Source organism: Orcinus orca, chromosome 21 (genome assembly GCF_937001465.1).
Source record: "Orcinus orca chromosome 21, mOrcOrc1.1, whole genome shotgun sequence".
NCBI classification, from domain to species: Eukaryota; Metazoa; Chordata; class Mammalia; order Artiodactyla; family Delphinidae; genus Orcinus; species Orcinus orca.
The window spans coordinates 15,610,854-15,635,874 of NC_064579.1; positions in this window are offsets into that span (position 1 = coordinate 15,610,854).

The window sequence follows — 25,021 nt, forward strand, 5'->3', positions numbered from 1 at the left end:
AGGCCACACCCATTTTTAAGAGCTGACATTACCTAATGGGCTGGGGCATTATGCCATCAGCCAAGACACAGAAGTAACCTAAATGTTCATCGACAGATGAATGGATAAAGTAGGTACATATATACAATGGAATATTCCTTAGCCATAAAAATGAATGGAATAATGCTATTTTCAGCAACATGGATGCAACTAGAGATTATCATACTAAGTGAAGTAAGTCAGAAAGAGAAAGACAAATACCATATGATATCACTTATATGTGGAATCTAAAATATGGCACAAATGAACCTATCTACGAAACAGAAACAGACTCACAGTCACAGAGAACAGACTTGTGGTTGCCAAGGGGGAGGGCATGTAGGGGAGGGATGGACTAGGAGTTTGGGGTTAGTAGATGCAAATTATTACATACAGGATGGATAAACAACAAGGTCCTACTGTGTAGCACAGGGAACTATATTCAGTATCCTGGGATAAACCATAATGGAAAAGAATATAAAAATGAATGCATATAACTGAGTCACTTTGCTGTACAGCAGAAATTAACACAACATTGTAAAGCAACTACACTTCAATAAAAAGATAAATTTAAAAACAAACTGGCAAGTTAACAAAGTGATACTACCAATGAATATTCACCAAACAATTATCAGAGCATTCATTAAAGTAAAAAGCATTTACCTAGTTTACCTCCCCAAACCATTGTACTAGAATTTATAGCAGCAAGGCTTGGGTTTAGCTGTTACACTAATTAAACTTGTAGATATTCAGCCTCAATATGGTAGTCTAAAAGAGAAATTACAGAAGCCCATATTTCTATTAATTACTTCTTATAAACTGAATGTTTCTTTTCAACCAGGACTTTAACATCCACACTGAACTTCCATACTTTCATCCGTCTGACCTAGTGGCTCTGTATAAAAACTAATCTGGACAATTGATAGAGAAGGTTATTCTTGTCCTCCAAACACTTCATTGACTATTATTTTACATTATATATTTAGAACTGATTAAGCAGTCTTAAATCCACTCCTGCTTTCAGGCTATAGGGAGTATAATATAATGATTAATTACTGTATTATGTTATAAGCACTATGATAGAGATATGTACAACATATAATACATCAACAAATGAAAGAAAAATCAATCTGCTTGGAGCAGCAAAGAAATGTTTACAATGAACAGGCAGAAGGTACAGGGCTCTAAAAAACAGAGAGAACAATTAGAAGGTTATTTGAAAAATTCAGATGAGAGATAATAAAATCAGAAACTCAGAGGCTACTGCTGTAATCCAGGTGAGACACATTTCATTTGTATCCGGCTATACCTGCCAGTTACTCTGAATCAATATCCAGTCAATCTCAAATGCATCTCACAAGCCCTGATACAAAATCATAAACTTTTACTACAATCTAAAGTCCTAGATGGCTTATAAGAAGTAATTTCTCCATGGCAGTTTTGGTTCTGTTGAAGTGAATCCTGTATATTACTAGAAGGATAACTAGTGATTATCAATAGAATTTTATAAATCCAGTTAAGTACCCATCACTTATTAAATGTCATTTCATTTTTCTTCATAAGTCATTTGCTCTCTGCTTCAAGAATACAATGTATTTTTAAACACACATATACACACACAATAAATAAAACAAAATGAAATCAGAAACTAAATCAGGAGCGAGGGTGAGAGAGAAGAGTTCTGATAGGAAACGTGTTATTAAAGTGGAATTGATAAAATTTGGTCATCAATAGATGTAGTCAGTAAGTCATATTACGGGAGGAGCGAGGTGCAGAGAGATGGGATGACATCAGATTTTCAGTTTCTGGAGTTCCTGGACTATTAATTAGGAGAAGGGACCCCTGAAAGATGAAGCAGATCTGGGGTACTATAGGAAGTTCAGGTTTAGACATGTTGTGGTATCTGAGATTGCATATATGGTGGTGTAGAAAAGCTCAAGAAAGCAGTTTGGAATAGCAACCTATATTTTAACGCATGGGTTTGCTTATGATAAACATTAGTGAATTCACAGAGATGATCAAGGTCTGATGCCCAAAAGAAGATGACACAGCAAAAGAGAGTGAGGTGATACTTCCATGTGGCTGCACCACCAACAGGAGGAAGAAGGCAGCACACCATTATTAACACCTTTAAACCAAGCCTATGAATTGTAATTGTCTTCATATTGCACCTCACAAGATCTTCAGTCATTATTTTTGATACAGGATTACACAGTCACACTTAAAAACAAAACAACGCCCCCACCCCTAGCATTCTCTACTTTTAAAAAATAGTCTACTTCCAAGATTTGTACACTCTATTTTGAAATGGTTATGAATGTGATTTTAAAACCTTAATAAAATTTTGATTATAATAAGACTTGAAATATTGAGCATTGTTTCCGAAGGCTCTTTTTCTAACTTACAGAAAAATCTATTTTATCAAATATTTTTTTTAAAGCAAGCAGAGTAAATTTCCTTGTTTCAATTGTTAAAGCTATTACAATAGTTCATTTTAATGCTAACATAAAATAATATTTGACTACTGCTGGGAAGATAATTGATAGCTTTCTTAAGAGCAATTTTGAAATGGATATTAAAAGTGAAAAATTGGGCATATTTTATTAATTCTACTACAAGTTTGTTTTTTTGCGGTACGCGGGCCTCTCACTGTTGTGGCCACTCCCGTTGCGGAGCACAGGCTCCGGATGCGCAGGCTCAGTGGCCATGGCTCACGGGCCCAGCTGCTCTGCGGCATGTGGGATCTTCCCGGACCGGGGCACGAACCTGTGTCCCCTGCATCGGCAGGAGGACTCTCAACCACTGCGCCACCAGGGAAGCCCTACTAGTTTATTTTATTAAAAATATCTAAAGAGACTTTCTTGGCGGTCCAGTGGTTAGGACTCTGCACTTCCAGTGCAGGGGCCCGGGTTCCATCCGTAGTTGGGGACTAAGATCCTGCAAACTGTGTGGTATAGCCATGAAAGGAGAGAAGAAACAAACTTAAACCTGCAACAGTAGTAAAGAGGCCACGAGATACAAACAAGACAACTGAAGAGGGGAAAGCAAAATTAAACCTTCTCTTCTACAGTCTGCAGCTCTAAAAATAAACTGTCAATTTGCTTAGTTGATGACCACATCTTATGAATTAAAGTAAAAACATTTTTACTTAATTACAAATTTATTTTCAATCTACATCAAATTATATATGTGGAACCTTAGTTTTTTCTTTAATTTTAACATATTCTGCTCCTATCAGATATTGAAAGATCTTAAAGGTGACATTTCTCAAAAATCTCCAAACGTTTTACTTCATTTAGAAGCTTTAGTATGTATAATTAAAGTTAATATTGAAAAAATACAAATTACATGTTAACATTAAAACAATTATTTCTTTCTTATTCCATTAACACATGACCCCCAGAAGTAGGACTATAAGAGATAATTTACAATTTCGCTCCATAAGTAATATTTCAAATAATAATTCATTCGTTTTGCAGTAGTTATTTTGATAGAAGGGCCAATATATTTGGAAATCTTTTAGCACACTCAGGGCTTTGTTATTGCTAACATAATTAAATTCTACATTTAGTGAATTGTATTATATACAAAAGTACACCTACTTACCAGTGGGAGTAATTTGCCCTACAGAAATCTGTTATAGTATTTAAATGAAATTGTTGATCAGGGACTATTTACAGCTGCACCTGCTCATATATGCAGCATGAAACTGTGTAATCACTGTCAGTTCTTCCAGATCTAGGCAGAAGATAACCATTAATACAACAGAAACATAACTAAAGAGAATCCGCATCTGCTGTATTATCCTGGCTTTGTTAAAGAGCGAGCGACATGGGTGCAGAAGCCACCAGGGAGAAGAATGGGAGGAGACTGGGTGTTTATGACAACACCACCTATCTCCTACACGGGACACTGAGAGAATTACCCAAGAAAGTCCAGCGATTAAAGGATAAAGAATACAGTTAGAAAAAAAGTTTAATAAACCAGACTACGGTGAATCCACTTACTTTTAAAGGAAGATTTTAGAATAGAGAATCGGTTTTGAAATGGAAGAAAAGCCCCACAAACATTTCTAAGCCATTTCTAAGTCTATGACTTCCCACAAAGGTTATTTTTGACCACCTCATGTGCGTAGAAGATACTGCAGCAAGGGCATTAAATGTTTTCAGAGGAAGAATTATGTTATGGTCTGAAAATCATTCATGCATCTTATCTTCAAGTAGTTTCTCCTCCTTGTTTGAATAGTTCCACGATTTCAAAAGTCCCTTCAAGCACTTATTCATGGAATATGGGTTTGTGCCTTTGTGATCATATACATATGATAGGCCAGACACTGTGTTAGTGTCACAAGATTTACAGTTATGTATGTGATGTAAACACTAAACTCAAAGTATTTCAGATTACAAAGGCATTACGGACAATATTCCAGGCAAGGATAAGCTTAGAATTCCACCTACATCTATGAGAGAAATATGTGGAAGAATCAAGAAGATAATATGAGTCTGATTATAGGAATCGCTTTTTAATGTGCTACAAATTCACCTATTTATCATCTTATTGTCTGTCTCTTCACTGATACTTAAGCTCCTACATAATAGAATGTCTTTTTCTTCAGTGATGGATGAACCCTATCTGAAAGAGTATATAATACTGGTTGAGACTCTCAGTACTTGCTGAGTGATTGAATGATCTTCATCTGAAAAATACAGAAGAAACAAATACTCATGTTGTTGTGTGCATTTTAAAAAGAATGTTGACGTATTTATCTTAGTTTTAAAAAAGCCAGAAGTTTTCATAAATATACTTAGGTGGCAGAGAATCTATAAATTATTTCAGTTAATGAATGGCCAAATGAGTTGTGAATGAGATAAAACAGAAAGGAAACAAAAGAGGAAGATTCCATTTGGAAAACTGGGAGAGTTGTTTAATTCCTATGTTTAGTGATCCAATTTGCATGATTGTGGAACACAGGCAATACCAAACAGAACCAAAATATTTCTACATTAATAAGCACAAGTGCCTCTTGGAAAGGGTGAGCTAAACTTGAACATCACAAGTATGAATAATACCCCCTAAAAGGGGAATAATTGATTACTATAGTGAAAATATTTCTATAAACTGTTAGATTGGGATTGACATGTACACACTACTATATATAAAATAGATAACTAATAAGAAGCTATTGTATAGCACAGGGAACTCTACTCAATAATCTGTAATGACCTATATGGGAAAAGAATCTAAAAAAGAGTGGATAGATGTATAACTGATTGACTTTGCTGTACAGCAGAAACTAACACAACATTGTAAATCAACTACACTCCAGTAAAAATTAATTAATAAAAAGAACATGATTTATGTTGGTCAATTGAAACACCATTTTTAAAAATCATGCCCACATATAGAAGGACAAAATAGCAATAGTGGACAAGTTGAAATGTGACTGGGAATAATTTTTATTGTAATTATAATTATAAAGGAGGCAAAATCAGAAGTCCAAGTTAGCATAACAAAACAAAAATGTTATCCCAAGACAGGCCTTTAAAATTATTTTGTGAGAAAATAAACCACTAATTTAGCTTCTACACATATGTTCTTCTGTTTCTGTCAAATATTTTGTTTATTACATTTCCATAATTTATATATAAAAGGTTAGAAAAAATTTTTTACTCATTATCAATTTGTAGAAAACTTACTTTCTAGTCTTATTTTTAAATCCCTTAAAAATATCAATAATATATCTTATTATTCTTACTTAAGAATTTCTTGTGACAAAGTATAATTAAGAACAATGAAATCCTGGCTGCATCTATCCACTAATTTTTTTTTGATACTTAAATTATATACTTAAATTGATGTTATAGAAGAATGAGTAATTTTTATGAATCTCAAAAACTTAAATCATTAAGTTAAAGATATATTTTTGACTAAAACAATGGATGGGAAATGATCAAATGAGCTGGGAGGGAAGCATAATTAAAGATATTCCTTATGAAGCATCTATGAAAAAAGGTGATTTATAATTAACATATCTGCCGAGATGGTCCCATTGCTATGACTAGGACTATTGTCAGAGAAATTTATTTTATGCACATACTCACATACACATCAAGAGGAGCTATATGGGAACATCATTTTAACTTATTTTTTAATATTAAGCCTTTCTGGCCACACACATTCAGTAAAATTTTCAGGCATATTTTCATTTGGTCTTTACCAAGTGTCTTTATAGCACATATGAATAAAGTAACTGCTTTTGGCAAAAATATACATTGCTATCTAATACAGAGAGTTTGAACTTTGGTTTATTGTCATTTGAGACAAACTGAACAAAGCTTATTTTAAAACTATGCCTAAATTATTGGAATTATTTCATTCCTATCTTGAAAAAAAATTATCTAAATTCTTTCTTTCAGAGTTTAAAGTTAGTTAATTATGGCAAGTGTTTCATTCCCTAATGGAGTATCACCTGGGACAAGAACTCTTCAATTTTCTAATCTCACTAGGTGTGATGTCTCAGATACAGAAACAAATAACGATCCCCAACCCTGATGGAAAGAAAATTTGCCATGATTGGTTTTCACCCAGGAGAGACCATGGAGTGATAGTCAAAATATCCCCAGAGCTACCTGTAAAACTTTAAAGCAGGGCAGTTAAGTTGCAATTGTGGCTCCAAAATTCATTTTCTCTGTTTATACAATTCAGGCATAGTAAAATGGATTATAAACAATTAAGCAGACACAGGTATTGTGGTAAAGGTTACCTACACTGAGTTGATTGTGATTTCCATGTTTTCTGTGTAAATAAATATTCTTCGACTGCTAACTGGCAAAATAATTGAAACAGCAATTGATTGACTATTCCAGTATGTTAAAATGCCTACAATAATTTTATTCCTTAATAATTACACTTTCATTACAAGAAAAAAGACTAATTCAATATCTTAGTATTTTGAAGATATATACTGTCAGCATATAGGGGTATACAAAGGGGTGTTTCCTAAACACTTGTAGGAGGTGGGGCATGATCATCAACTGAGAATATGAGTAGAAAAACTAAACACCACCCTAAATAATAACTGTAAACAATAGACTTAAGAAAGTTGTCCATGACAGTAGTCAGCATGTGGCTATAGGTCTGCAGTTCTAAACTTTGAGAATCTTATGAAACCTCTGACCCACTCACTTCCTCAAGGAAGTAAGTGCATATATATATGCAAAGTTTTACTCTTATTTCCAGAAGTTTCAAGAAATCCTTCCCTAATGCCTCAGTTCAAACACCTACTCTAGGCAAATCCAGGCTGCACAACATGTTAAGCTCTGAGGTTTTCATCCAATCTTAGCCAGCACTGACTGCAACACACGACATTATATTATGTCTCACCAAGAAAGCAAAAATGCAGTCAATTGATCTCTGACACAATGCTTTCTTAACTGCTTTGAATCTTTATTTTATACTTGTTGAAAGGGCTATTTGAGGCAAATTTAGATGTGGATTTTTATCCTATCAGGCAGCTCTATTTTGTTGCCTTTCTGTGTACACAATATTTTGTTTGTTTTAATGTAAAATCAGTGTTAATCTTTTTGAGGATATTTTAAATAGCAATTAATTTCTAATCTCATCATTAACACACATCATGCAATTGAACAGTTATGACCAAATCTGCACATTTGTTGGCAATAACAACTATATATTGTGACTACTGCCTGGCTGATAGAAATTATAAGATGCCATTGATTACAAAACAGAAAAAATCTACAGATATTAATATTTGGAGAAAGTGTGTTAGAAAATTGATGAAATATGATACACAGAAAAAAAAAACAGGCAGAGGGTAAATATATTATGCTTAGTGCATATTCAGCACAATGAGGGCAAAAGAGAACTTTGGCCAATATCGATGACCTTGGTTCCAAGGGCAAGGCTATCTTGATGAACCTATTTTAACTGAGAAACCTATAATATGGCATAAGTTTTCTTTTATTCTATTCTTACAACAGCACTCTTTAAAATGTTGACTGTCCTTTAATACATGGAGAGAATCTATTGATCTGGGGTATTTTGCACATTCAGATTCTCCTTACAATTGATATTAAATGTAAATTAATTAATTAGCATTCTACAGTTTACTTCAGTCTTTGCTCATTATAATTGTCATGAATCAGTCCCTCAAGGCTTGATCATCCTTTAATCCTAGTAAGTAGAGATATTTTTGTCTTCAGAATGGGAAATTTGATTCTAGAACTCAACCAACTTGTTGAAGATTTGCTACCTCCAGTCTGCCCTGATAGATTCTAAATTTCCATGGGGACAGGGTTGTGATTGTCTTGTTCACACTTAACACCCCAGCATTTAGCAGAGTGTCAGGCTCAGTAAACTGTAGTTGAGTAAACCTTACTGTCATTTCAATATAGAATTTCTTACAGAGTTATGCTTAATTAAATGAAAAATCTCAATCTGATTTTTATAAATTTTTTTTTTTGCATCTAAAAGTCACACTTAAGAAGATTGCTAGGTTAGTGAAGTATGTGTTCAATACCTTCCAGGAAAAAAAAAATCAGTTTGCCTCTCCAAAATTCATCCCAAATTTAGATTCAAAATGTAATATTTAATGCGAACAGAAAAGAAACAAAAATGATTTCAAAAAGTTACCTTACAGTAGGAATTTAACATACACGTCAACATGAACCAGGACAAGGAATAAAGAAGGAACTTTCAGTCCTTTAGAAAATAACTTACTTGTCTTGCCTAAAGAAAAGAAAGTTGCTAACACCCAAGGAAAAGTGATGTCCAGAGATGTTTCAGGAAAGAGAATGGTCAATCAGAGCTGATTTGGGTGTAAAAATAAGGTAATAGCAAATGCTAGAGATATTTTTTACGGTGGTAGTGATGATATTAATGATATTTTGCCATTACAGAGTATGAACAACTATCTTGTGAAGAGCTTTTTTCACAGAGCAATAACCTAGAACAATAAAGAAAGTTAGAAAATAAACTCTTAAAGGAATACACAGTTTATCACAACTATGTAAGACAGCAGAAGAAATAGCAGTAAATGTACATGAAACAAGCATCACTAGCAAAATTCCAAAGAATTTACCTCATGTTGAAAATTACATATAAGATGATACATATCATGACATTTGTTGGGGCAGTGTGGAGTAGGATACAACCTGGGTATCATCACCAAAAGATTAAATAAGTAGAATGTGGTGCATCATTAGATGGCATCCTATGCAGAGATCAGATTTAATGACCTTAACTTACATATAGCAACATGAGTAGATATTCTGATTATAGTTTAAAGATAAAAGAAATAGTCTGAAATCTATATAACACAATATAATTTACACATTACAAATTAGACACATACATACACAAACCAATGCTATATAGTTTTTGAAGACGTATGCATATCTAAGGACATAAATTCATTGAGATGATTACCTACAAAGGTGATGGGAATGGGAAGAGTCCTAGAAACGATGGGAACATATAATAGAACAAGACAAAGGCATTACCAATAAAGAAAATAGTTAATAAACTGAGGAACATGAGTACTTCAAATCTGTGCAACCAAGATGAAAACATAAATATTAAAATAAAAGCTAAAACCTAATTTGTCTCCTACAGCAATACTACATCAGAGGAAATTTTTAAGGTATCAGTTTCTTGTTTCACCTTAAATCTCCAGAGAGTTTATGTGACAATTAATAGTGGTTTAATATAAATAACTGATTAATGCAGTTATATTTTGGTTGCTTTTTCAGGTTATAGGAAATTACTTTTTTCTAAAATGCATTTTCCATTAATGCCTTCATTGTATAAGGGTTGACATTGTAACACATTTGTAAAAGTGAATCAGACATTTAATATTCCTTTAATCTAAAACCCCTCTAAACTGTGTGATTTAATTAACAGATAATTAAATACCAAGTACGAGAACTTTAGGGACTAACGAATTGAGGCTGTATCGGGATGAAAGATGTTTACACTTATCGCAAAGATTCTCCCCTGACTGAATGAGGCTGGGAATTGCAAGAAAGGCAAAGTGAAAGCCAGCTGATAACAAGCTGTTCATTAAAGCATTAGCCTCCCTGAGCTTAAAGAATGTCAAAGCCTCTTCTCACACATCCATGGAAAAATAATTACAGAGCAAGAAAGAATGCTGCTTCGCATTTGTAGTAGGGGGCAAAAAATTACCTTATGTTATATTCGAAATTAGTTCTAAAAATACTCATTTCCAAGTTTCTTTTCTGATGGTTTTATTTTCAGGATTTATCATTATGACCCTCTCTTTATTCAGTCTTTCTCCCACTCATCTGCCTTCCCTTTTCTGCACTGTGAATTTGCTTTTGTGAGTTGTCGTGTTGTCCCATTTTATCTTGCATATTATATAGCAGCTTTAACACAAGTAACACAGAGAATTCATTGGTATATTTTGGATATATCCTAAAACACAGTGTTAAAGTCCAGAGACAAAAAAAGACATGTTTTTCCCAAACAGTTATAGTAGACAATAATTTGGAAATTTAATATTGGTAAAGTGAAAAAGGAAAAAGAAAATATTAGAACATTAGCTAGAAATGAGCTTAGTGTAGTCTTACATTAGGTATGGGGAAATAGCAACCTACAGGGTTTAGGAGAATTGTCCGATGTTCTATAATCAGTACTAGAGATTAAAATCTAGAAATGCATTCCCCCCTCCATTTATGTGGTATAACAAAACATTATATACCGAGGACAGGTAATAGATATGGATTCATTCCATACAGTTTTTAAAGTGGCCAGGACACTGGTTAGGAGAAAGGGCCTGGAGTCAGAATGCTTGGATTCAAAGTTTGGCTTTACTACTCACTAGAAATGACTGTTTGCAAGTCTCTCTAAACTTCAGTTTTCTTATCTAGACAATGACAAAAATAATCATGCCTAACTCACTGGATTGTTGAGAGGATTAAATAAGACTATTCATGTAAAGCAATCAGCATGGTGCCAGGCACATAATAATACTTTGTAAATGTATTACTTATCTTAAAAATATATTAGCTCCTCCATTCACAAGAAATCTGAATGCCACTCCCCATGCTAAATTCTGACATAACATACAAGATGCAATCCCTACAGGTAAGACAGGTATACCCTGTTTCTGCCGGTTATATAATTCTTTAGTGAATTCAACAATTAGCTCATGTTTTTCTTTTCATCTTGTCCCATACATAATATTTACTAAATTTAATAATTCCACCAATAAACCCTTCTAAAATGTGCTTGAGAATCTCTTTACCTCATTGTCAATTATCTCCATTTTCCCACAGATATGCACTACAAATCCAACACTCTGCATCTTACAATATCTTCAACAGCTTTACTTTTAGCACCTCAACTCTAAAATCTTATTTTATATTAAAAACAACAGTCTCTCCAGCCATCTTATTCCCTCACTCCTCAAAATCTGCTCTTTTCACTACTGACTTTTGGAATCCTTGATCGCTTTCTCTCTTCCTCCATTGCTAATCTTCCCTACCTATATATTAGAATCCACAATCAGAAAGTTCAAGCATATGTTTGAACCACTCTGGTATTTGCTGACTGTTCAGTTAGCTTCTGAGTATTATCTTCATTTTAAAAGGCAACATATCAGATTTAGCCATTTAAAGTTTTGAAGACTAAAAGTATCCCTTCCTATTTAATAACTACTCATCATTCCAATGATCACCTTTCCAGAGGTCAAACAAACTACAGACGTGTTCCTTTTCCTGCAAGAATGAAATGTCATGTGACTTGATTGTTTTAGCACCAATAACCTAATAAAATGTGCTTCTAAGTGATATTATTATTAAGACCCTCAAAAAGTACATCATAGCTCCTAATATGATCTCATTAAGCATTGGTCTTGGGAAAGTGAAATATACATTGCAGATTGCTGGACAAAATTTTCTGGTACCCAAAGTTGCTACAGTTTAACTTCATATTAAATTTTTGAATTTAACTAATTACAATATTATATCAAGAGTCAAGGGGTAATGAGAAAATATACAGGTTATGAATTTTATTAAAGGTTATTTCATGTCATTAAAACCATAAAATTTAGAAGCATAATTTCTAATTATAACCCAAATCATATAATTATAGAAATTTGGCACTAGATAAAATATTTTCTTGAAAAGTAGCTAATTACTGAGCTAACAAATTGCATGTTTTCTGCATTCAGCATATGTATATATAAATCATAGATATATATACACACGTGTGCATATATAGATAATTGTTTACTACATGACACTCTATATTCTAATCTATAAATAGAGCCAAATAACCCTCAGCTTCAGAAACCTGCTGCTCTCAGTCAGGGTAGAGTGTTTTGCACTAAGGCTGAGCCAGTGGACACTCACTAAGTCACCCAGAGACTTGATGTTGTCATATCGCTGCCATCCTGTATTTGAAGCGAGTGAGATACAAGAGGAACAAACTGAGTTGCACCTCCGGAAATGAGAGTAGTGTGACCAATATAAACACATGTGTTCTTGTCCTTACCCATTATGGGCTAGAAAGGTAAACCAAGGCAGACCAGATATCAGGGTAATCCTGAAAGCCTTGAAGGAGTGAATTCTCAACCAGAAAAGAGCCTCCGGCCATAAGTAAATAAAAGGAGACAAAATAGGGCTTCCCTGGTGGTGCAGTGTTTGAGAGTCCGCCTGCCAATGCAGGGGACACGGGTTTGTGCTCCGGTCCGGGAAGATCCCACATGCCGCAAAGCAGCTAGGCCCGTGAGCCATGGCTGCTGAGCCTGCGCGTCCGGAGCCTGTGCTCTGCGACGGGAGAGGCCACAACAGTGAGAGGCCTGCGTACCGCAAAAAAAAAGGAGACAAAATAAAATATGGCAATAGAATATAACAAAAAGTTAGAAAATTAAATAAAGAATAATAAACCAAAGTTATGAGAATCACTTAAGCACCTTGAGCTTTTTTTTTTTTGCATTATTAATTTTTTATAAAATTCCTAAAAATACAACCTAATCTCCAGTGATAAAAATTGAACAGTGGTTGTCTGGGATAGGAGGGCAAAAGAGGTGGGGGATATTTAAAAGGAATACAAAGAAATCTTTAGGTGACTTACATGTGTATATTCTTGATTACAGTGATAGTTTTATGTATGTATACATATGTCACAACTCATTAAGATGTACACTTCAAATATGTCACATTTTCTTCTGGTTTTCTTTTTTTTTCGCTTTAATTTATACAAATAGAGGTGAGAAGATCCCTTTCAGCTTTGAATTATATTACCCTAAAAGATTATTAAAAACAAAAAAAATCAATTTAAGCAGTATCTATTTTGTATTTTTTGACCATTTTTTTGCTAGAAAATAATATTAAATATTTATAAATTTCTCATCTATGTTTTACATTTTCTCATGTTAAATATAAATGTATCATTCACATTCTTGTATAATCATCTATCGCTGACTCCACTGGCAGAGACTAGTATGGCATGAAAGAAGTACATTGATGGTTTAAAATCCAGGCCTTGCAGTATATGCTCTGGGAGTCCCAGAGAGTATATGTGTGTGTGTATATATATATATGATGCCTTACAAATAGTAATGATCAAATAAGTAGAAATTGCTATTGTATTTGGTAATGTCATTCTATAAATGAAATTCCACTCTTTAAAAAGAAACGTGATAATTACCGAACTCTTAGTTTTATAATATGTTTATAAGATTAGGAATATGCATAATGTTTAGGAAATCTCTTCCTCAAGCAACCACAGAATACCTAACACATTGTGAATGCTAACATGTTGTGAATACAATAAAGTACATGAAAAAAAGTTAATTCTTAAACAACTAGTACTTCTTTTTAATAAAAGGCTAATTCCTACCACAAAAGGAAGGTGGTAAAAGAAAAGGCTTATCAGGGAGTAAGTAATAGGAGGAAGATGGGAAAACTTTCAAATTAATTAGCAAGAAGAAGGAATGGGGGAAGAGTAATAGGTAAGTAAAAGAAAGGCAGGTGAAGAGGCTCACACAAGCATGAAGTTAATTCCTTTATTTAAATATTTTTATTTAATTGGGTTATTAAATTTTAGTGACAGAAAAGAAATAAAATTATGTAAAAGGACAAGACAGAGGCATACAATATCCAGAACAAAACTCCTTATATGGGTCTTGTTGCAAAAGAAAAAATACACTCTGAGAAACTGAATCTAAATTAAATGTTAGAACAAGTATATTTCATTAAAGTGAATTGCAACATAGCATAGTTCAAATATTCATCTTTTGCAGAACCCTGTCAAGCTTCTCTTTTTTCGGTCATATAAAGTATTTGGGAAGAAATTTTCCAAGTATTGTAGAAATGAATGATATTTTTATTGACAAAAGTAATTCTCCTTTAAATTGTGAAAATACGATCGCTAAATACAACATACTACCCTCACAACTTTTTCCCCCGTTATGTACTCATCTAAAATAAAGCCTCAGCCCTGTTTCAACCAGTTCTCTTCTCCTCAGCACCTACTCTGAAGTAGATGAGTACAGAAGAAAACAACCATCGAGGCTTCCTGGTTTCATCACTTTAAATTTATTATCACAAATTCTAGGGTCCCTCCAGGCTGCCTGATGATGCTACTATAGCCCCTTTGTCAGTGACCTCTCCCACTTTCCAAGACACCTAACATATACATTCTCCTCAATCTTACAACTTCTTCATTTCTCATGGTCAGTTAGCTATCTTGCTCCTTATACTGAGAGAGTAGAGGCAGTCATAAGAGTAATTCTTTCGCCACCACTAGATCTACCACCCTACTAGCCTCCTTGCTCTATACGCTGTCTCACTACCATTAACAGCATGCCTTTCTGCTACCCCTGCCTAACATGAGCTTTCTCCCTGGAGCACTGGATTCCATCCAATCTCATCTACTCATCCACACAGCTCCTCAAGAAGCCCCTATCTCTCTTTCAATATCAGCTTTTTTTTCTCTCTCTTTACTTGGTCATTCTCATCAGCTTAAAATATGTGGAAATATCTCTCATCTTTAAAAAAAGCAAACAAACAAATCTTTCTTGATCTACATTTGCCTCTAGCTATGTCCTAATTGTGTCCTATTACTGGCTACACTTCTTAAAAGTTGTTATAGTCAGTGCCTATAACTTCTCTAGTCCCATTTCCTCTTAAGATTCTCTCATCAGGCTCTCGCTCTCCCCACTCAACCAAACTGTTCTTGACAGGTTCACCAATCACTTTCACTTTGTCAAATCCAGTGATGAATTCTCAGTCCCATATTACTCAATCTCTTGGAAGCAAGGACATAATCGATCACTTCCTCTCTGTTGAATTAATCTCTGAACTTGGTTTGCATGTTTCCAAGTAAAAGGCTCTCTTGATTTTCCTCCTACATTAATGTCTGCTTCTTCTCTTTGTGTCTTTTGCTTTTTCTTCATCTTCCTTATATTTAATGTTAGAGTGTTCAAGGGCTCACCTTCCTATGGACATATACCTGCCTTGGGTGATTCAATCTACTCTTTCTAAGTGTACTCTATAATATAGTGTATAGATTCATTACACTGATGGCTACAAAACACACCTCTGCAGTCTCAGCTCTGCACCACTCCTGATCTGCAAACTGCTATATCCAGATTTCCACACAATGTTTCCACATGAATAACTAAAAGGCAACTCAGACTTATGTCCAAATACAGAAATACTGATCCACCCCCCACCCCCTCAAAAAATCTCCCTTCAGTGTTATGCATCTTAATAAAGGACACCACTATTTACACCTTGGAATCACTAATGACCTTCTCTCAAACGCCACTTCATATATATCAGTAAATTTTGCTGGCTGGGGAATTCATGTCTATCCTTAATCTCCAATCTTCACCTCCTCCATCACTATCACCTTGGAGCAAGCTTCCATCATTTTCCCCTGGGACTGATGCAATAGCCTTATAACTAGTCTTCAGTAACGTATTTTCAGTACAACAAATGTATTCCTTTAACATTAAATCTGATTATGTTACCACTCTAATCAGAACATTCCACGGCTTCTCATCACAATCAGAACTGAATTCAAGATACTTACTTTGGTCTCTGAGGCACTATATGAATCTGGCTCTGGCTACTTTTAAAAATTTCATCTCCTATCATTTATGTCTCTGCTCACTCTCCTTGGCCACAATGGCCTCCTGTTGGTCCTTGAAAACAGCAAGCACACTGTTACCTTAGAGCATTTGCATTTGCTCCTCTCTTTGCCTGGATGGTCTTATTCCAGATATTTGCATGACTTAACCTTTTCCTTAGGATTTCTGCTCAAGTATTAGGCCCCTGGGAGGTTTCCCCGTTTATGCACGCTAAGGTATCACCTCCACACTCTCCGTCTCCTTACGCTGCTTTACTTTTTCTCATGACATCGAATACTACCTTATGTTATTTTACATAAGCTCCATGAGGGCAGAAACTCTGTTCTGCTCTGATACATAGAAGACCCTCAATATATGTTGAATGAGCAAATAAATCATATGGCATTCCTCGTGAAAATGAGCAGGACTCTGTGGGGCTCCTGAGCAAGAAAACCCTTCTGTGTCCCCCATTTCTTGATTGTAGGGAATAAGTTTCAGCCTCCATGATCTTCCCTGAGTCTCAAAGGGCAGGTTCCAACAGCTAATCAGGGAAGGGAGGTGAAGCAGAGACGAGGAAGGAGCAGGCAAGACACAACAGTGCAGCCTTGGTACAGGATGCTGGTTCCACCTCAAGGGATACACATAATGATATCATCGAACTCTTCTGCAGAACTAAAACCCCCAACAAATGGAAGATGTTAACTACTTGAAGAAGTACTCTTCATTCCTGAGAGGTCACAGTTTGATAACCTCGAGAACCACAGAACCTCATCAGGAGACACCCCTGAGGCCAGACTAAAGGAATGCAGGCCCTGCATACACCCTGATCCTTATCAGCAACCCCACCCTTGAACCACCGCAATAAAACTCCTCGCCAAATCCCCTGGGGTTGGGAAACACAGTTTTGAGGGTATTAGCCCACTGTGTCCCCCTTTGCCTGGCAAAGCAATAAAGCTAGTCTTTTCTACATCACCCAAAACTCTGTCTCCAAGATACATTCGGCACCAGTGCACAGAGGCTGAGTTTCGGCCTCACTTGCAGCCATAAATTCATATATAGTCCAAAAGCTTTGTGGACAGCAGCTGGAAAACAATGTTTCCTAAAATATTGCTCTTCACTTGATTATATAAAATGGCTTCAGTGGCTGTGGTTTCTTAATAACAATAACTTTGATTGAAGAGCCATGTCAAGCAATTTGGGCTTTTAGTTATTAATTTAAAAACTGAGAATGAAAGAGAAGTTGATAAATCATACCAGTTACAGAAAATTGCTAATTTAATAAGCAACTCATTAGAATTTGCTATGGTGGCTCTGAAGTTTAATGAGCAGAAATTTTCCCTCTAATTTTTCTGAAGCAGTGAGATGCCAGTGAACTGAATTGATGCTTTAATAATTGTGATTTCTCCTCTACTTCCTTCTTCATGAGAAATTAGCCCACATAGCCTCTAACTCACACTCACATATATCAGTTGTACCAGAGTGAGAAATCACAAATCATATAATTTATAGGGTTTAAATACATTACACAGCACGCACTTCAATACCCTGGTTGTAGCCTTGTGGTAACTAGTTCACATTTACACAAAAATGCATATTCATAGATTTTTCTAATATGTTTGTCTAAGAGAGTAAACTAATAATAATAGCAGTAACTACTGCCAAGACCCTTAATACTCACCCTACATACTTCTAAAAATTCTTTCTTTAATACAACAACTTTTATTATCATTAAAGGGAAAAATCCACTGATCCATTTTTTAAAAAACTTAACTACTAATTCACACATATACGTTCACTTCATAATGCTCTTTTAAAATCATGCTGCTTTTGCACCCAAACTTTAATCTTGATAGGCTTTTTTAAAGGCCAAAACTCTTCTTTCTTCCATATGTAGTCAAATTTCATACACCCTTTAGGAAGTCACCTTCATGATGATTACGGCAGAGAAAAGTGCATTTCTCAAAATCATACGTTTTGAAGTCAGATAGAACTGAATTTAACACCAGATCAGTCATTTAGTAACTGTGACCTTGGGAAGTTAGCTTAATCTCTCAAAGGCTCAATTTCTCCAACTTTAAAATAAGGGTAAATCTGTTGCAGAGAATTGCTGTGTGGCTTAACTACATACACTTATATAAAATGGTGACTCATGGCAGGCATTTGATAAGTGTTCTTTCCCACTCCACTACCCTTCTTGAAATACTGACCTATTCATTCTGCCATTCTTTACAAAAAAAATTTCTTAGGCATAAATTAAACGCCAGATATTCCAAATATAATGATATGCAAGCCAAACTTCCTTACTTCAAAGACACTGTAAGAACTGAGGCACTGTCAATCATTTTTCTGTTCATTGCTACTGGCACCAAAAAAAACTCACAAAAAAACTAAATGTCCAAAAAGCCAGATTACCTTAATAGATCTTAAATGCACATTTAGTAGAAAATGTTCACATGGATTAATAATCATTAAAACAGCGATTTTATGGTTATATTTAATTTAAAAGGTTAATCTTTCTTCCAGTTATAAAGTTTAAAACTGTGCAAATGGAGACCAGGAATAAAGTATTTCAGGGATAAAGTCAATGCTCATTCATTCAGAAGAATTTTACTGTCCTCGTGACAAGTACGTAAGCAAATTCTAATGACTAGGTTAAATAATATTGCTAGTCAATATGTAACTTTGTGGGGAGTAAAGAATACATGTTTTTTAAGATCATTTATTACAGGCATAAAGGTTTTGGGTCTACTGGTTCTGCTTGAAGAACATTCACTTTGAAGTTTGACAGTCGAGATTTCTGAGCCTGGCTATGGTACATGAAATATGTATGTGATTTTAATCAAATTACTTTCAATTTCCTCATCTGTAAAGTGTCTCTTGAGTATTAGAAGTGGTAAAAAGCAAAATGTTTGCCATACAATAAAAACAGAGTGTTGGTGTTTTTTTCCCAAACTTTGTCTCAAATTACTTCATTTAGTTACAGTTTTTAAGTATGTAAGTGGATGAAAATGTTTCTGTTTTCCTAGAGAATGATTATGCATTTGGTTTCCAAATGAATGCTGTGTTCTGGAGCCCTAGTTTCTTACGAGTGCATCAAAGAGACTTTGTTATCTTCAGATTACATGGAATTCTGGGAAGCAGAGGTTTTGAATAGAAGTTAGTAAAAGTATCAACAGCTATGGAAAGCAATACATCTAAATGATTAATTTGCCTTCAGGCTAATCTTTTACTCTCTTTTCGTCAGTCTACAGAACTTTGAACAAATTTTATATCTATACTGACTTTCTGAATACTATAATACCATTGTTTTGAACTAAGTCTGTATTTCCCACCAGAATGAGTTCTTTAAGGGCATAGGTTCACTTACAATGCTTGGCATCCCACAATTATTTGTTGAATTAATAGCTTAGAATCATAATAGAAAGAGAGAGCAGTCTGGGAATATAAGATAATAAAAGAGATTTATTTCCCTTTTGAAAAGTATCATGTGAAGGCTGAGTCAAGATGGCAGCATGGGAAGATGTGGAGTTCGTGTCTCCCCACAGCTAGGGCGCCTGCTGGACGCTGGTGAGGGACCTCAATGCCCAAGGAGATGGGAGGAACACCCAAGCGAACCAAACCGGTAGGACGTGGGGGGACTGAGGGGGAAGGAGAAGTGGAGGCTGGACAGGACCAGTGCCCCCGAGGGGTGGCTGAGAGAAGGAAGCGGTTCCCATGCCTAGAGGGACCCTCCAGGGTTTGGATCAGGGAGAGTGTGCCGAGTGTTTCCCCTGCCCAATCAACCCAGGAAGGCTGCCCAGCTCTCAGGTCAGGTCCTATGCCCTCAGAGGCCCCCTCTGGGCCGTGTTGGTCCTGGGAGCACAGAAGGGAGGTTGGGGGAGAACAGGAGAGGCAGGTGGGGGGGTCTCTCCAGGACTGGAGGAGAGGAGAAGGAGCGGAGGACGTTTGCTCTGCCTACTCAGCCTGGGGAGTCTGCTGGGCTCCCAGGCCGGGTCCCCCAGCCTCTGAGACCAGAGGCGCACCTGGGCCCCTTCTGTTCTGTTGAGCCTAAGCCCCACCCCCCACCCCCCATGGCCTTTTCCAGCCCTGCTGATCCTAAGCATAGGACCAACCAATGCCCAAACCCCACCCCTGCCTATACCCCACCCTCCACAGCCAAGGCCTTTTCCACGTTTTTCTCCCCCCTTTTATTTATTTATTTTTTTCTTCTCTTTTTTACTATTGTGGTTCTATTTTACCCTCTGGTTGTCATTTCATCTATATTTTTATTTTTATATTCTTTCTAACATATCTGTTAGTTTCCTAGTCTAATTTTATTTTTTACTCTCTGTTATTGTTCTCCTTTTTTTCTTTTTTTTTGGGGGTCACCCCGCGTGGCTTGCGGGATCTTGGTTCATGAGTCGGGGGTCAGGCAGAAGCTCCTGCAGTAGGAGTTCCGAGTCCAAACCACTGGACTAACAGAGAAACACAGACCCCAGGGAATATTCATCAGAATGTGGTTTCCTGGAGGTCCTCATCTCAGCACCAAGACCCAGCTCTACCCAACAGCCTACAAACTCCAGTGTTGCAAGCCTCAGGCCAAACCACCAGTAAGACAGGAACACAATCTCACCCATCAAAAAAAAAAATGAGATGGCAAAAGAATATGTCACAAATGAAGGAGCAAGGTAAAAACCTACAAGACCAAATAAATGAAGAGGAAATAAGCAATCTACCTGAAAAAGAATTCAGAGTAATGATAGTAAAAATGATCCAGAATCTCAGAAATAGAATTGAGGCACAGATGGAGAAAATACAAGAAATGTTTAACAAAGATCTAGAAAAACTAAAGAACAAACAAACAGAGATGAACAATGCAATAACTGAAATGAAAAATACACTAGAAGGAATCAATAACAGAATAACTGAGGCAGGAGAACAAATAAGTGAACTGGAAGACAAAATGGTGGAAATAACTGCTAAGGAGAAGAATAAAAAAAAGGATGAAAAGAATTGATGACAATCTCAGAGACCTCTGGGACAACACTAAATGCACGAACATTTGAATTATAGGGGTGTGAGAAGAACAGAGAAACAAAGAGTCTGAGAAAATATTTAAAGAGCATATAGTGGAAAACTTCCCTAACACAAGAAAGGAAATAGTCACACAAGTCCAGGAAACGCAAAGAGTCCCATACAGGATAAACCCTAGGAGAAACACACCAAGACACATATTAATCAAACTATCAAAAATTAAATTCAAAGAAAGAATATTAAAAGCAGCAAAGGAAAAGCAAAAATGAACATACAAGGGAATCCCCATAAGGTTATCAGCTTATTTTTCAGCAGAAACTCTGCAGACCAGAAGGGAGTGGCAGGATATACTTAAAGTGATGAAAGAGAAAAACCTACAACCAAGATTACCCTACCCAGCAAGGATCTCATTCATATTCAACAGAGAAATCAAAAGCTTTTCAGACAAGCAAAAGCTAAGAGAATTCAGCACCACCAAACCAGCTTTACAACAAATGCTAAAGGAACTTCTCTAGGTGGGAAACACAAGAGAAGAAAAAGACCCACAAAAACAAACCCAAAACAATTAAGAAAATAGAAATAGGAACATACATATCAATAATAACCTTGAATGTAAATGGATTAAATGCCTCAACCTAAAGACACAGACTGGCTGAATGGATACAAAAACAAGAGCCATATATATGTTCTCTACAAGAGACCCACTTCAGACCTAGGGATGCATACAGACTGAAAGTGAAGGGATGGAAAAAGATATTCCATGCAAATGGAAATCAAAAGAAAGCTGGAGTAGCAATACTCATATCACATAAAATAGACATTAAAATAAAGACTGTTACAAAAGATAAGAAAGGATACTATATAATGATTAAGGGATCAATCCAAGAAGAAGATATAAAAATTATAAATGTTTACGCACCCAACGTAGGAGCACCTCAATACATAAGGCAAATGCTAACAACCATGATAGGGGAAATCAACAGTAACACAATAATAATAGGGGACTTTAACACCCCACTTACACCAATGGACAGATCATCCAAACAGAAAATAAATAAGGAAACACAAGCTTTAAATGACACAATAGACCAGATTTATTTAACTGATATTTATAGAACATTCCACCTGAAAGTGGCAGAATACACTTTCTTCTCAAGTGCACACAGAACATTCACCAGGATAGATCATATCTTGGGTCACAAATCAAGCCTTGGAAATTTTAAGAAAATTGAAATTGTATCAAGCATCTTTTCTGACCACAACGTTATGAGACTGGAAATCAATTATAGGAAAAAAACACACATACATGGAGCCTAAACAGGGTGCAACTAAATAACAAAGAGATCACTTAAGATATCAAAGAAGAAATTTAAAAAGTACATAGGAACAAATGACAACGAAAACACGATGACCCAAAATCTATGGGGTGCAGCAAAAGCAGTTCTAAGAGTGAAGTTTATAGTAAATTAATCTCACCTCAAGAAACAAAAAAAATCTCAAATAAGCCATCTAACCCTACATCTAAAGCAACTAGAGAAAGAAGAACAAAGAAAATCCAAAGTCAGTAGAAAGAAAGAAAGCATAAAGATGAGAGCAGAAATAAATGAAATAGAAACAAAGAAAACAATAGCAAAGATCAATAAAACTAAAAGCTGGTTCTTTGAGAAGATAAACAAAATTGATAAACCCTTAGCCAGACTCATCAAGAAAAAAAGGGAGAGGATGTAACTCACTAAAATTAGAAATGAAAAAGGAGAAATGACAACTGACACTGCAGAAATACACGGGATTATAAAAGACTACTACAAACAACAAGTATGTGTCAATAAAATGGACAACCAGGAAGAAATGGACAAATTCTTGGAAAGGTACAATTTTCCAAGACTGAACCAGGAAGAATTAGAAAATATAAACATACCTATCACAAGTAATGAAATTGAAACTGTAATTAAAACTCTTCCAACAAACAAAATTCCAGGACCAGATGGCTTCACAGGCTAATTCTATCAAACATTTAGAAAGAGCTAACACTGATCCTTCTCAAACTCTCCCAAAAAATTACAGAGGGGGGAACACTCCCAAATTCATTCTGCGAAGCCACCATCACCCTGATACCAAAACCAGAAAAAGATATCACAAATTAAGAAAATTATAGACCAACATCACTGATGAATATAGATGCAAAAATCCTAAACAAAATACTGGCAAACGGAATCCAACAATATATTAAGAGGGTCATACACCATGATCAAGTGGAATTTATCCCAGGGATGCAAGGATTCTTTAGTATACACAAATCAATCAATGTTATACACCATATTAACAAATTAAGGAATAAAAATCATAGATTCACCTAAAAAGATGCAGAAAAAGCTTCTGACATAATTCAACATGCATTTATGATAAAAACTCTCCAGAAAATAGGCATAGAGGGAAGCTACCTCAACATAATAAAGGCCATATATGATAAGCCCACAGCAAACATCATACTCAATGGTGAAAACCTGAAAGCATTTCCACTAAGATGAGGTATAAGACAAGGATGCCCACTCTCGCCATTTTTATTCAACATAGTTTTGGAAGTCCTAGCCATGACAATTAGAGAAGAAATAGAAATAAAAGAAATAGAAATTGGAAAAGAAGTAAAACTGTCACTGTTTGCAGATGACATGATACCATACATAGAAAATCGTAAAGATGCCACCAGAAAACTACTAGAATTAATCAATGAATTTGGTAAGGTTGCAGGATACAAAATTGAAGCACAGAAATCTCTGGCATTCCTATATACCAGGAACCATTTTCCTAACAATGAAAAATCAGAGAAATTAAGGAAAGGATTCCATTTACCATTGCAACAAAAAGAATAAAATACCGAGGAATAAACCTATCTAAGGAAGCAAAAGACTTGTACTCAGAAAACTATAAAACACTGATGAAAGAAATCAAAGATGGCATAAACAGATGGAGAAATATACCATGTTCTTGGATTGGAAGAATCAATATTGTAAAAATGACTATACTACCAAAAGCAATCTACAGATTCAATGCAATCCCTATCAAACTACCAATGGCATTCTTCACAGAATTAGAACGAAAAATTTTACAATTCGTATGGAAACACAGAAGACCCCGAATAGCCAAAGCAATCCTGAGAAAGAAAAACGGAGCTGGAGGAATCAGGTTCCCTGACTTCAGACTATACTACAAAGCTACAGTAATCAAGACAGTACAGTACTGGCACAAAAACAGAAATATAGATCAGGATAGAAAGCCCAGAGATAAACCCATGCACATATGGTCACCTAATTTACAACAAAGGAGACAAGAACATACAATGGAGAAAAGACAGCCTCTTCAATAAGTCCTGCTGGGAAAACTGGACAGCTATAGGTAAAAGAATGAAATTAGAACACTCCCTAACACCATACACAAAAATAAACTCAAAATAGATTAAAGACCTAAATTTAGGACCAGACACTATAAAACTCTTAGTGGAAAACACAGGAAGAACACTCTTTGACATAAACCACAGCAAGATCTTTTTTGACTCATCTCCTAGAGTAATGAAAATAAAAACAAAATAAACAAATGGGACCTAATGAAACTTAAAATCTTTTGCAGAGCAAAGGAAACCATAAGACAATGCTCATAATGGGAGAAAATATTTGCAAATGAAACAACAGACAAAAGATTAATCTCCAAAATATACAAACAGCACCTGGAGCTCAATATCAAAAAAACAAACAACCCAATTAAAAATTGGACAGAAGACCTAAATAGATATTTTACCAAAGAAGACATAGAGATGGTCAAAAGGCACATGAAATGATGCTCAACATCACTAATTATTAGAGCAATGCAAATCAA